Source organism: Labeo rohita, chromosome 18 (genome assembly GCF_022985175.1).
Source record: "Labeo rohita strain BAU-BD-2019 chromosome 18, IGBB_LRoh.1.0, whole genome shotgun sequence".
NCBI classification, from domain to species: Eukaryota; Metazoa; Chordata; class Actinopteri; order Cypriniformes; family Cyprinidae; genus Labeo; species Labeo rohita.
Genome location: NC_066886.1, coordinates 25784447 through 25799572, shown reverse-complemented (window position 1 = coordinate 25799572; position 15126 = coordinate 25784447). Strand labels below are relative to the sequence as shown.

The following is a 15126-nucleotide window of genomic DNA, read 5'->3' as shown; positions in this document are numbered from 1 at the left end:
CAGTAAATCAACACTGTGACTCTCTTTTACGATGTATAAAATATGGGCCCTCAGGATAGGAGAAAGCTTTCAGATTTGCACAGCTGTCAAGAAAGTGCTCTTGCTCTCTCTTCACAGGCATCTTTGACAGGAGAAGAGGACTGATTTGTGGAGATCTTTCTCTCTCTGTGGGGAGCAGAAGATGATGCTGAATAAGGTTTAAACCAGAATGAATGAGAGAGTCTGGCTGGAAATTTTAAACTAAGCAACTCATATTCAATACATCCTATTCAACTGAATAAAAGCCATTATTGTGGGTTGTATGGTTGGTACGGTAATTACTGCAAACATGAAAGTGATAAGCCCATTGCAATCATTAAAATATGACAGAAAGGAGTGAAGGCCACTCTCTGAGGATGAGGAGGCTTTAACTCAACGGGACAAGCTGTGTTTACGCCACCTGAAGTCACTGGAAGAGGCAGTAAACACAGGGCTGTTCAATGATTTCCCCAGGTGCTTCCAAATCACGTCTTATTCACGAGTATGAACACATGTTGATGGCTTCTGAAAGTGAATTCAAGTAAATGTTACATCTTTGGACTGGTTTCAAAAGATGAGCACTAGAAAGATCAACACCTGACATTTGTGTCGCCAGAATGATCAACACTGTTTATTCTGGGAATAACAATAAGAAAACAATAATATTCTAAGGCACTTAAGCATCTGATTACATCCCAATTAATGTCAATGAAGACAGGAGCAAATTATCTTGGAATGTTGATTCTGTTACTCAAAAGAGCCAAGTATAATTAATCTAAGTGCAATCATAAAATAAGTACAATCATATCTATCTATCTATCTATCTATCTATCTATCTATCTATATATATATATATATATATATATATATATATGTTAGTGTTGCAGATAAAGGAAGACCTGTAATTATTGTCGCAGTGTCTTTGCTTTGAAAGCTGTAAGGCTTTTTAAAGGGGTCATCGGATGCCCATTTTCCACAAGTATATATGATTCTTTAGGGTCTTAATGAAAAGTCCATAATATACTTTGGTTAAAAATTCTCAATGGTAGTGTAAAACAACACCCTTTTTTCCTTGCCAAAATTAGCTCTGCAAAAATCATCCCATTCTGGTCGAGGCTGCTTTAAATGCAGATGAGCTCTGCTCGCCCCACCCCTCTCTTCTCTCTATGGAATGACTAGCCTGTTTACTTTAGGCGCATTTAGCCACTAAACTAGCTAACTAGCACATTATTAGGAAAGGTTCAATTCAATTCAATTCAAATTTATTTGTATAGCGCTTTTCACGATACATATCGTTGCAAAGCAGCTTTACACCAAATTGACATTTTTACTATATATGTAGTAGTAGCTTGATGTACATATGGTAGAGATGTCTGGTAAAGATCAATTAATGACGTAATCAAACAGACAAAGAACACTATAAATTTGTAGCAGAATTTGGTAGTGCTGTATGTTTTCAGGGTTGGCATCATCTGAAGTCCTCTGAAGGGTTGGCATCATCTTTTCTTAAGTGTTCTGGATCCACACTGGAGCTTGTGAATTCCTAGTTACCATGGGATGTCAATCCCATGGCAAAAACAGAGAACAAATAGGAACATAATTAGCGTAGCTGCTGTTCAAACTAAGAAAAGGAAGGTTTGTTAAACCAGAGCTAAAAGATTAAAATGAACATTTGATCAGATATAGCTGCAGAAAAAGTTTATGAGATGCATTATTTGAATGCTTGGCTAAAAAGATGTGTCTTTAATCTAGATTTAAACAGAGAGAGTGTGTCTGAACCCCGAACGTTATCAGGAAGGCTGTTCCAGAGTTTGGGTGCCAAATGTGAAAAAGCTCTACCTCCTTTAGTGGACTTTGCTATCCTAGGTACTACCAACAGTCCAGAGTTTTGTGACCTTAGGGAGCGTGATGGATTGTAGCGTGGTAGAAGACTAGTTAGGTACGCAGGAGCTAAACCGTTAAGTGCCTTATAGGTAAGAAGTGCTATTTTGTAGCTGATGCGGAACCTAATAGGCAGCCAGTGCAGAGACTTTAAAATTGGGGTAATATGATCATATTTTCTTGACCTGGTAAGGACTCTAGCAGCTGCATTTTGGACTATCTGTAGCTTGTTTATTGAAGATGCAGGACAACCACCTAATAGTGCATTACAATAGTCCAGTCTAGAGGTCATGAATGCGTGAACTAGCTTTTCTGCATCAGAAACAGGTAACATGTTTCGCAGCTTGGCAATGTTTCTAAGATGGAAGAATGCTGTTTTTGTAACATGAGAAATATGATTTTCAAAAGACAAGTTGCTGTCTAATATAACACCCAGGCTTTTGACTGTAGTGGAAGTAACAGTACATCCGTCTAGTTGTAAATTGTAAGTCAAAAGATTCTGTGTATTGTTTTTAGGTCCAATAAGTAATATCTCTGTCTTATCTGAATTTAATAGCAGAAAATTGTTGGTCATCCAATCTTTTACATTTTTAACGCACTCTGTTAACTTTGATAATTCAGAAGTTTCATCTGGTCTTGTTGAGATATATAGTTGAGTATCATCAGCATAACAATGGAAACTAATCCCGTGTTTTCTAATAATATTACCAAGGGGCAGCATGTATATTGAAAATAGTAGAGGACCTAGAACAGATCCTTGTGGCACTCCATACTTTACTGGTGATAACTGAGATGACTCCCCATTTAAATAAACAAAGTGGTAGCGATCAGACAGGTAGGATCTAAACCATTTTAAAGCCTGCCCTTGGATACCTGCATAATTTTGTAGTCGATCTATTAGTATGTCATGATCTATAGTGTCAAACGCAGCACTAAGATCAAGTAAAACTAGCAGTGAGATGCAGCCTTGGTCTGACGCAAGAAGCAAGTCATTAGTGATTTTAACAAGTGCAGTTTCTGTGCTGTGATGGGGCCTGAAGCCTGACTGAAATTCTTCATAGATATTATTTTTTTGCAAGAATGAGCACAGTTGAGCACATATAACTTTCTCTAAAATTTTAGACATAAATGGAAGATTAGAAATGGGTCTATAATTTGCCAGTTCACTAGGGTCTAGCTGTGGTTTCTTAATAAGAGGCTTAATAACCGCCAGCTTGAATGGTTTAGGGACGTGACCTAAAGATAACGATGAGTTGATAATATTGAGAAGCGGTTCTTCTGCCACAGGTAACAATTCTTTTAGTAATTTAGTGGGTACGGGATCTAATAGGCATGTTGTTGGTTTAGACACAGTGATGAGTTTATTTAACTCTTCCTGTCCTATAGCGGTAAAGTACTGCAGTTTTTCTTTGGGTGCGACGAAAGAAGTTGACATATTAGATGCAGTATAATCTACATTGGTTATTGTATTTCTGATGTTATCTATTTTATCAGTGAAGAAATTCATAAAGTCATTGCTATTAAACTGTAAAGGAATATTTAGCTCAGGTGGTGTCTGGTTATTTGTTAATCTAGCCACTGTGCTAAATAAAAACCTTGGATTGTTTTGGTTATTTTCTATGAGTTCGCGGAAATGCTCAGCCCTAGCAGCTTTTAAAGCCTGTCTGTATCTGGACATACAGTTTTTCCATGCAATTCTAAAAACTTCCAAGTTAGTTTTTCTCCATTTGCGCTCAAGATTGCGAGTTTCTTTTTTGAGGGATTGGGTATTACTATTGTACCATGGTGCAATACGTTTTTCTCTAACTTTTTTCAATTTGATGGGGGCAACAGCTTCTAACGTATCGGAGAAGATGGTGCCCATATTGCTAGTCATTTTGTCTAGATCCTGTGTATTAAGGGGTACACAGAGCAGTTGAGATAAATCAGGCAGGTTATTTGTGAATCTATCTTTGGTGGCTGGAACAATAATTCTGCCAAGACGATAACGCGGAGCCCTACAGTTAATATCAGTGATATGCAGCATGCACGATACAAGGAAATGGTCAGAAACATCATCACTTTGAGGTACGATATCTATATCAGTAAGATCAATTCCATGCGATATAATTAAATCTAGCGTATGATTAAAACGATGAGTGGGCCCAGTGACATTTTGCTTAACTCCAAAAGAGTTTATTAGGTCAGTAAACGCAAGTCCTAACGCATCATTTGTATTATCAACGTGAATGTTAAAATCTCCGACAATTAGCACTTTATCAAAATTAACCAATAGTTCCGAAAGGAATTCTGCAAATTCTTTTAGGAAATCTGTATATGGCCCTGGCGGTCTATACACAGTAGCTAAAACAAGAGATAGGAGAGATTTCTTTTGCATATCTGGCAGAGTAACATTAAGCAAAAGTATTTCAAATGAATTAAACCTGTATCCTGTTTTCTGAGTAACATTGAAAATATCACTATATATTGTTGCAACACCACCACCACGACCACTCTGACGGGGCTCATGCTTATAGTAGTAGTTTAGTGGAGTAGACTCATTTAGACTAATATAATCATTAGGTTTTAGCCAGGTTTCAGTTAAGCAGAGTACATCAAAACTATTATCTGTGATCATTTCATTCACAATAACTGCTTTGGGTGCAAGTGATCTAATGTTTAGGAGCCCAAGCTTTAAAAATGGTTTCTGTTCGTGTATTTTGCTTTTTTCTGGTTTAATTACGATCAGATTTTTTCTAGATCCTACATTAAATTTACGTTTTGACCTCACTATTCGAGGAACAGACACAGTCTTTATAGATTGGACAGTGCAACTACTATCATTTAAGCGTTCAGAACAAAAGCCATCGTAGCAATCATATAAGAATGTACTCACTAGTCAAATGGAGCGTAGCGTCCTGGAGATGTTGTCCGACAGCAGCTCCGCTCCGACTCTGCTGAAGGTGATTGCAAAGATTCATAAATAAATCCCTTATACTCACTTCTGCTGTAGGTGAAGCTGGATCATGAATGATTTGTGCGAACACAAACGGATATATGTAGATCGGGATGCGTATTCCCCATCTTCAGCAGCTCAGATGTCGGGAGTACATGACGACCACTACGTTCATTATCCAGCAACACAACACCTCAATCGCTCAATTCTTGTCTAACTTACATCCCTGCCCCAGCATCAAAACATGGAGGTTGGTCTGAGGCAGCTGATCTGAGGTAAGACACTCATGTCAATCAACTATTGTGGGAGCGGCCTCTGTCGGTGTGTCGCCACAACAACAGGCATCTGAGAATAGTCGATTTGAAAAAGATTTTTACAGATTAATTAAAAACCACTGCATGGATTTTTATCATTATAGGGTAGACTTGTACATACACTGCCAACACACATTAATGTTCAAACAACATGAAACAGTGAACTTAGCATCCAATGACCCCTTTTAAAAATGTAAAGGATTTACACTTTCCATGCACTTTTGCTGGACATGCAAAACAGGTATTTGTTCTATATTTGTTTCCAGTGTTTCCAGCTATAACAATTAGAAATGGAAACAAACCAAATTTCGCTGAGATTGGGCTATGTGTAGGGTGTGCTCAACAAAGCTGAAATTCTCAATATAGTCTTAATGACAATAACAGCATATAATTATTGAGTTTTACCGTTTTTGAATCCATTCAGCCGATCTCCATGTCTGGCGGTAACACTTTTAGCATAGCTTAGCATGGATCTTTGAATCTGATTAGACCAATAGCATCTCGCTCAAAAATGACCACATATAATGTTGATATTGTTCCTATTTAAAACTTGACTGACGGAAAATGAAAAGTTACGATTTTCTAGGCTGATATGGCTAGGAACTATACTCTCATTCCGGCGTAATAATCAAGGAACTTTGCTACCATGGGTGCAGCAGATCCAATGATCTGTCATGAGTTAGATGAGTCATGTGTAGAGTTGCAGCTGGCAGAGTTGACGGCTGCATATTAGCATTGCGCCTGCTGCACCCATGGTAGAGCAGCAAAGTTCCTTGATTATTACACTGGAATGACAGTATAGTTCCTAGCCATATCGACCTAGAAAATTGCAGCTTTTCATTTTCTGTCTGTCTTTGTACAGGATGTAACTACAGAAGAGTCAAGTTTTAAAAAAAAATAGAAAAATATCGAAACTCTTTGGTCCTTTTTTTTTTGAGCAAGATTCTAACGGTCTAATCGAATTCAATGATCTATGCTAAGCTATGTTAAAAGTGTTACCACCAGACCCGGAGATCAGCTGAATGGATTCGAAAACGGTAAAACTCAACTGTTTAACTCTAGACTGATAAAAAATACCACTAGGCAGATTTTTATCATAATAGGGTGGTTGTGTACACACATTGCCAACACACATTTATGTTCAAACAACATGTAAAAGTGAGTTTTGCATCCGATGACCCCTTTAATATATATGAACTTGATCCTGTTTAAGCAGCACTGGAAGATAAAATCTTTTTCATGTTTCACCATAAAGAAAACTAAACAAGTGTTATAGTTTACTAAAACATAGGCTAGCTTTTTACTAATAGTGCTGTCTGGTATTCTTCTTCTTTATTTGTCAAGTTAAATCACATACTTGACAGATCCGGTAGGTAAACACATGTTCAAATCATGTGGGAGGCCAAATTTGCTGTGTAACCAATTATTATCCTTTGATACCTTGCATCATTCCTGTCTTCAAGATTTTTTGCACTTCAGCGATTTTGCGTGTTCTGCTGACTAAATCTGGCTTACAGTCGTTCACTCCAAGGTTATCCATCCAGCTGTGTGCTGGAATAAACAAACGCCTCAAACAAAACTTTGATCCCACACACTCATGCTACAGTGCACAAATGAAAACCTTTGGACGCATGAAGGCTCGATGTAAAATCAGTGTTCACTTGATGCACATTCTCACAATCGTGCAAAGTTATTGCTTTTAATATATCATCAGGCTCCTGTTAAAGTTAGAGAAGACAAGCATGTCTTACACCTATTCAAGCTCAGCATAAAATTATTCTGACAGAAGCAGTCACTTTCATCTTAGAGTAGCTCGCTCGCAGCTGGAGACAACAGGAACAGCACGCCATGTAAGTCTTTTAATTTTCTATTCCACGTCGTGACACAGAAACGTCTGAAAATTACACTCAAATTTTTTACCATCTAATTTTTTAGACAAAGACATTTTAGGCTATGAGAAATTCCTGCTGAGAGAAAGTGACACCGGGTAAATTATGAAGGTTTGAAGGAAAACTCAAGCCCAATGTCATTTCAAGACCATAGGACTCCCTTTTTTGCATGATACAAAATATTTATTAGTTTGTTTGTTCGTTCGTATCTTTGTTGATTGATTGATTGATTCATTCATTCATTCTTTAATTATCTGAGTTATTACAATAATTCCCATAATGAAAATAAAAAACGCAATCAATCAATCAATCAATCAATCAATCAATTAGTTGTTAACAAGTACCACACATACTACAAAATAAAATATTTTGAATAATGTTCATACAACTCTTTCCCCATTCAGCAAAAGCAAGGTTTTTGAGCTCCAAAAAAAGCAACAAAAAGTACCATATAAGTAATATTAGCTCAGCATATTATTCTTATCTAATAATTAATGTATTTATTAAGTTTTAGTATTTGGTAAAATTTGGTTATGATTTTTTATTTATTTATTTATTTATTTATTTTTTAATGTATGTATGTATTTATTTTATTTTATTTTATTTTTTTTTTTTTTTTTTTTTTTTTCAGATAAGAAATGAAGAAATAATTTTCATCACCCTCCGTCACAAACGCGATATATATACTTTTATGATGATTTTGTGTCCTTTTTGGAGCTTGACAGTACCTTGGCAAAATACGCTTATGATAAAGAGCAGCTCTGAGTACATTTTGAATGATAGCAGAATTATTTATTTATTTATTTATTTATTTATTTATTCATTCATTCATTCATTCAATGCAAGTCAGATTATCAGTTAATGTTTGATTATATTCAAGTATGTCATAAGAGTGTTCATTTCAGGACTATTAAAATTTCTGAATTCATGAAATGAGGTTTTACATCCAAGTACATCTTCAAACTGGAAAATACACAATAAGAGTTTCTGGCTTTTGCCGAGGCAAAGTTACATTTAGCATCTAAATTTCTCACTCAAAGTCATCACTCTGCTGTCTTATGCTGCCCTTTTGCTGAAATGCTCCAACATTTTCATTTATCACTCAACTCCATAAATAGGTTATGAATGGGCACCGTACGGGATACCCTGCAGCCCCCGCAGTGTGATGGGTTATAAGACAATGAATCTCTGGCACCTTTCCAGTGCAAAAGAAAGCAAATTTTATCATACACATATGGAAGCCCGTTTCCCCTTACTGAATAAAAAATAAAACAAGGTCATTTTCATATCACAGTTCTATTTTTTTTCTCCTCACAATTTTTACATCTGACTTAAAAAATAGTTATAAAGTCAGAATTGTGAGATATAAATTTGCCATTGCTAGTTAAAAAATCTGAATTGTGAGATATAAACTTTCCTTTTTTTTCCCCACAATTACGAGTTGCAAGTCAGAATCGTGGCAAAGAAAGTCAAACTTGTGAGATAAAATTCATAATTACCTTGTTTTATTCTTTATTCATATGCAGAAATGGGATTCCATTCAAAGCATCTGGAAAATACAGAGGAAATTATAAAATGATTGCTTTATTTCTTCATAATATGGCACAAAGTTGCTTTCCAGAACCTTCACTCTCTCTAATCCTCTGGAATAAGCTGCTGAACTCCACCTGAACTGCTGGGGATATCACAACTAAAGACACTGAAGCACTCCACAACCCTAAACCAATGCATTTGCAAAAACAAACTATTTAGAAAATATTCTTTAAATTTCTTCTTTGCTCCAGCTTGTCTCCTAAAATTATAATAAACATGGTATTGTATACTGTGAATGTTGTCGTCTATGTGATAAATTGCTTATGCTCCTCTATTGGATAAAAACATCTGTTAAATGCATAAATGTCAACAGAAAATTCAGCTAGAAATCTTTCCATTAGTCAGAAACTTGTGTCATCGTTTATACACAGAGCTGATGTGAAATAACTTGCCCTTCTGTCTTCCTCAGCTAAAATGTTAGACATGCAAAGTTTCTCATTTATAAAAGCCAAACGCAAAAATCCAAAAGAAAATCCACACAAAAAAAAAAATTGAAAACATCAACAGTCTGCTTTATAAAGTCAAGTGCACTGTGGCGTGCTGCATGTCCCCATGAGGCCGCTTGCAGAGAGAGATCAGAGCAGGGCAATTACACCGGTCTCATCTCCACTATACTAGGGATTTACTGCTAACGGTGCTAATTATTTCAAAACAACAAAGGAACACATAGAAGATGGCTTATGAACGCTCACTAAGGCACCTGCTTCATCAAAAGATCCCTAGAGTAAGTCCTCCTAAATAACAGGACTCTTCTACTGATGAAAGTCAGACTTCCCTTCTGTGAAATCGGGCAGTAACGTCGCTAATCACTGATGCCAAATCGTTATATTGCTGCCGTTTTGAATTATAAAGTAATTTAGCATTAAAACCTAAACATAGAAATAAGAAGGTAGCAAGGTCTGGGACTCCTCAATCAGTCATTTATGAGTCTAAAAAATAACTGTACTTTTTTTTCCCTATTCGACTATTTTTGTCATTACGTTAAATTCAGGTGTAAAACACAAATTTGATACATGTAATATTGGCAGCTTCTGATTTCTAAACAGTTTGCAACTTTGAAGATGATGAGGTTCAAAGAATATTGAGAATTTACAAATTAAATGTCATTTACATGATTAATGCATTGACATAACTTGACTTTATGCTCTGCAAACACTTGTGATAAACTGCCTGTGATGTTCCTCATTTGTAAGTCACTTTAGATAAAAGCTTCTGCTAAATGGATAGATGCACATGTAATTTCACAAGCCAATTTAAAGTGATTATACTTGAATGTAACTACTGTTTTGCTGAAGTATGTTTGTCATGCAAAAGATAACCAGGACATTTAAAAGAATCAGCTGTGTCATCTTCTACTAGATGGGTCATGTAACTGCCAGTTATTCTAAATCGCCTAGTGAAAGTCAACTATTTTTAACTTGTGGTCTCCTCCTTTGCATTTCAAAGGCAAATAACAAAGAACAAAGATTGCTAATTGAGGCTTGTGGCAGGTCAACAAAGTTTGCCTGCAACAATAAACATCAAGTGAAAACGGTTTAAAGAAAGGTAAGAAATGATAATGAGCTTGCATCGCTTTAGGGCACTGCTTGAAAATGTGTAGCTTCGCCTTAGCTATTTGATGAAAATCACACAGTGCTGTATTATAAGGTTAAATCAACCATCTGCTGATAATTTGACTCATGCTCATTACTTGAAGAATAGAAATTTCTTCCTGCTTGTGTTATTAGTTCATTCAGCAATCTGGAGCTTTAAAAACAGGCTAAACAATAAGGTAATTGGCTGGAACAACTGTAATTTGGTTTAGAAGATGTTCTGATTAGACCCATGCAGAAGACTGGAAATTACTGTTTCGCAGCCTATTGTGTAGTGTTTATTAAACACTGCAGCACCCATACATTATATATTTTGGATATTGTAGCATAGTGAACATGATTTTCAAATTTACTTTACCTTGTTTCTTTTAGTTAGTTGTTGTTAGTTGCTTTCAATAAAATCATGTGTATTTAAAATCTTCAGTTGCAACAGCACATCAGCTCTTGTGCACAAAAGAGTGATTTTTGACTATCATGACAATGGTGAAGTTTATGGCACTACAAAGAACCAAAGCTACATCAAAATCAAACACATAAGCTAAGATGAATCAGTTTTACAGTACATTCAAAAAAAGTCTGAAATCTGAATCCAAGGATCAAATCATTGACATTTGAAAAACAAAACCTTCATTCATCAAAATCTTGTGTAAAAACAAGCCGTTTGTTCCTGATATAAAATGACCGTCATGTTAACATTTCCTTCCTGTAATATCTCAGTTATGACAAGCATGAAAACACCACCTTTCATTTTGGCTTAATTTCCGAAACGAATTGCTCATGATGAAGTCTTTGAATTTGAACCAAGCATAAACAAACATTACGCATTTCTTTACATGGGAGCTCTCCATGGAAATGCACTGTAGACTATGTAATTTGATGTGGCACTTCTTCACACTTGGCCAACAGACTCATACAAACCCCCAAACGTAATTCATGGTAATTTTGAACGCGCCAGGTCTGTTAGACAAATACTGTTAATTTCATTATCTAAATATGCAGTAGAATGAAAGAAAAGGTCAAATGTGCCTTCGGTTGCAGGCTTGTCAGGGATTTCTTCATCTCATGGGGAACATCTAAATATTGTAACCTGGTATTTCCTCCAGCTGCTCAGAGATCTATTTAAAATACTGATTTCTAAATAAAACCAACAACATAGTGTCATTTCACAACATTCCTGTGAGTCAGACTCACAAGTGCGTTATAGTCCTGACAGCTCGCGATCGAGCACGAATATAGAGGTGTGAGTTAAAGGCCTTCAATTCAAGTATTCATAAGTGCAGTTGCCTACAGGGCAGAAGAATGACTTCATTACACGACTTCCCGGCCAGTGTCTGTATAGCAAATAAAGGACTATGAGGACAATTCAGAAGGCCTTGAGGGAAAAATAAATAAATAAATAAATAAAAATCGAGCACACCGACAACACAAAACAAAAAATTGAAAAGATAATTGCGTTTGATTGCAGAGGAAGGAGTAATTGTGTGCTTCCCAGCTGCGAGGCTCTCAGGCTCGATTCAGTTCCTTTCACTGTGGGTCGCAGCACTGCGTTGGAATGCTGTTTGTTGTCTCATCAAATAAGGAACAAAGTCCTTATCATGGGCTATATACAAATAACCATCATCCCCCTCATTTAGGCCAATAACAGCAGGTAAAAATGAAAAGAAATAAGTACCTCTATAGCAGATTTATGGGAGATTGCATATTTGTCTTCAAATCAATAGCTATGTTTAGATGCATCCTCACAATATCCAATACTATGCAATACTATGACCTCAAAACACGTTTTCCATAGTGCATGATTAATACAATCTGACATTCACATAATTTTTTTCTAGCTCTATATGTATGACTTTTCTGACCTGTGAATCACAGCACTCGATAAAAGAGCTCAAAGACTCAAAGAAACAAGCTAAATTGGTTGCTACATGGTTGCTTCAGAAAATGTGCTTTTATCTCATGTTTGCTTTTGTTAACACTGTTGGTTAGGTTAGTGTAGGTGGTAGGTTATTTTCGAACACAAAGCATTAACCTTTTAGTTCCATGCATAAAACTTTTTGCAGACTTTGCAGAAATCTTTGTCCGCTGCTTTTGACACAGTTAACCACAAGATCCCCCTGTCAACCCTATTGGCAAAATGCATCTCAGGAACCGCACTCCATTGGTTTGAATCTTACCTCTCAGACAGGTCCTTCAAGGTATCTTGGAGAGGTGAGGCATCCAAATCGTAACATCTAGCTACTGGGGTACCTCAGGGCTCAGTTCTTGGACCACTTCTCTTCTCTGTCTACATGGCATCACTAGGTTCTGTCATTCAGAAACATGGATTTTCATATCACTGCTATGCTGATGACACTCAACTCTACCACTCATTCCATTCTGATGACCCGACGATAGCTGCTTGGATCTCAGCTTGTCTAACAGACATTTCTTGCTGGATGAATGACCATCACCTTCAACTCAACCTTGCCTAGATAGAACTGCTTGTGGTTCCATCAAACCCATCGTTTCATCACAATTTCACAATTCAGTTAGCCGCATCAACCACAGCTCCTGCAAAAACAGCCAGAAACCTTGGAGTTGTGATTGATGATCAGCTGACTTTCTCAGACAACATTGCTAAAACTGCCCGGTCCTGCAGTTTAGCTTTATGCCACATCAGAAAGATCGGTCCCTTTCTTTCGGAACATGCTTCACAACTCCTTGTTTAAGCTCTTGTTCTGTCCAGGCTTGACTTTTGCAATGCTCTTCTGGCAGGTCTTCCAGCCAATTCTATCAAACCTTTACAATTAATCCAGAATGTGGCTGCAAGATTCATTTTTAATAAGCTGAAAGAAGGCACGTCACACCTCTCTTCATCAACTTGTACTGGCTACCAATAGCCGCTTGCAAGTTCAAGGCATTAATGTTTGCCTACAAAACCACCACTGGCTCTGCACCTCTTTACCTAAATCCATTACTTCAGACTTATGTGTCCTCTTGAAGCTTGCATTCTGCAAGTGAACAGCGTATTATTGTGCCAACCCAAAGAGGCACAAAATCACTTTTACGGACTTTCACATTTAATGACCTGCCCAACTCAATCCGAATATCTGAGTCCTTAGCCATCTTCAAGAATCGGCTAAAATCACATCTCTTCCATCTTAATTTGACCCTCTAACTCTAGCACTCTCTATTCTAATTCTATTCCTTTACTTACTGCTTGTTTTTTTTTTTTTTTTTATAAATAAATAAACTCTAGCTTCTCTGTTATGTTTACTGTGTTGGGCTAACTGAGACTTGTCATAGCACTTGAATGTTATTGCTCTTTTGTTGATTTTGATTGCTTCCATTGTCCTCTTTTGTAAGTCGCTTTAGATAAAAGTGTCATCTAAATGTAAATGTCACAACAAGCATGCTTTTCCAATTAGGATGGGTTGAGTAGAATTTATCTGATTGAGTATGATACAAATGCAGATGGCATGAATCTTAATCTGTCAAATATAAAAATAATTGGCATATAAATCTTTAAATTCAGGCTCATTCAACAGATTGTATCTACCTTTACTATAAACAAAGTTCAATCAACTAAAAGTGACTTTTTTATAGGTCATTCTGAATTTATTTACTGATGGAAAAACATCTAATTCTAAAAACTCTAAATTCTAATTTAACTAATTTCTAGTAATCCAGAAATTAAATTGAAAGAAATAAAGATGTCATGAAAACACAACAACAACCCAATGTACATTCTACACAAAAATCTACTCAGTACTTAATGTTTGTATTACTTCTTTAGTAAACTTGAAGGATGAATAAGAATATGTGCACCTTTGTATCATATCTACCTCTAAAGGGGATATATTACTACATTAAAGTGCTGATATGTACCCTTAAAGCACTTTTAAAATCCCTTGGGGGTAGATAAGGCTCAAAAGTGCCCTAGTGACAAGTTAAAGGTAGCCTAAATTCTTGGTCTATCTATCTGAAATGCATAATCCATATGCAAAGAGATATTTCCACTGTACTGCAATGAAAATGCTTTTTCATATATTTTTCGCATATTTATTTGCATTTGAATATAATTCATTTCCGATCAGCATCTGTGAAAGTAAACAAAGTCACTGATGAAACAAACAAACGTCAAAAATGCTAGACTAGATTAAACCAGCTAACAATCTTAGACTGGTTTAGACTGCTTCAGCAGGGTAATTAATGATTGTTCTCTGCTATTTGTGTAAATAAATAATAAATCAATTTAAAGTTTATGAACATATTCCAGCAATATTATGACTGATTCACACAGCCTATCCTCACATTTTCCTCTCATTAGAATTTAGAAGTGGCTATTGCTTTTGTTTAGTGAAAGACACAATTCACAGTCAGGGTAAATGAAAAGCAGTTAGCGCTAATGAGATAAAAATGCCTTAAACGATAACAAAGTGACATTCCCAGTTAATAGTTCCCCTGCTTTCAAAAGTAAAGCTTTAGTCTAAAGGCTTTACTAATGTGTTGTTTTCTGAAAAGATCCACAGTACCATGAAGGTGCGTGTGTTACAGAAATAAGCGTATTGCTGTATTTATGAAATGTTCATCTTCTAACACTCCCAGGCAGTACAGTTTTAATATCTGCCAGTGAATGTTGTTTTTGCTGTTTTCGCAAAGCAATTTAAAAAAAAAAAAGGTCCCTTGTGGCACCTTTCAAATTTATGAAGGACAATTTTAGCATATTACATTATTTGTTATTACAATTCAGTGGTCATAGCTATACAGTTTAATATCATCTTTACTTATTATCTTGTTCCACAGTGGACCAAAATTCACCATTTGATCCCTGGCACCATGCCAAGATATTCAGTAATTTCTTTTCTCTGACCTCCATTTGTGGCACAATAAAGGCCAAGGACGACGCATCCCAAATGGGCTTT

The 15126-nt window shown here is 36.2% G+C and overlaps 1 long non-coding RNA gene across 1 annotated transcript; it reads right to left on the bottom strand.

Annotated features, from left to right (window-relative positions):
• Positions 1-1263: 1263 nt before the first annotated feature.
• LOC127180712 (uncharacterized) lies at positions 1264-4838 on the bottom strand. Its single transcript, XR_007829684.1, has 2 exons — positions 4775-4838; positions 1264-1561 (listed from the first exon to the last, which is right to left on the bottom strand). It is a non-coding gene; the product is annotated as an uncharacterized LOC127180712 (long non-coding RNA).
• Positions 4839-15126: the final 10288 nt, after the last annotated feature.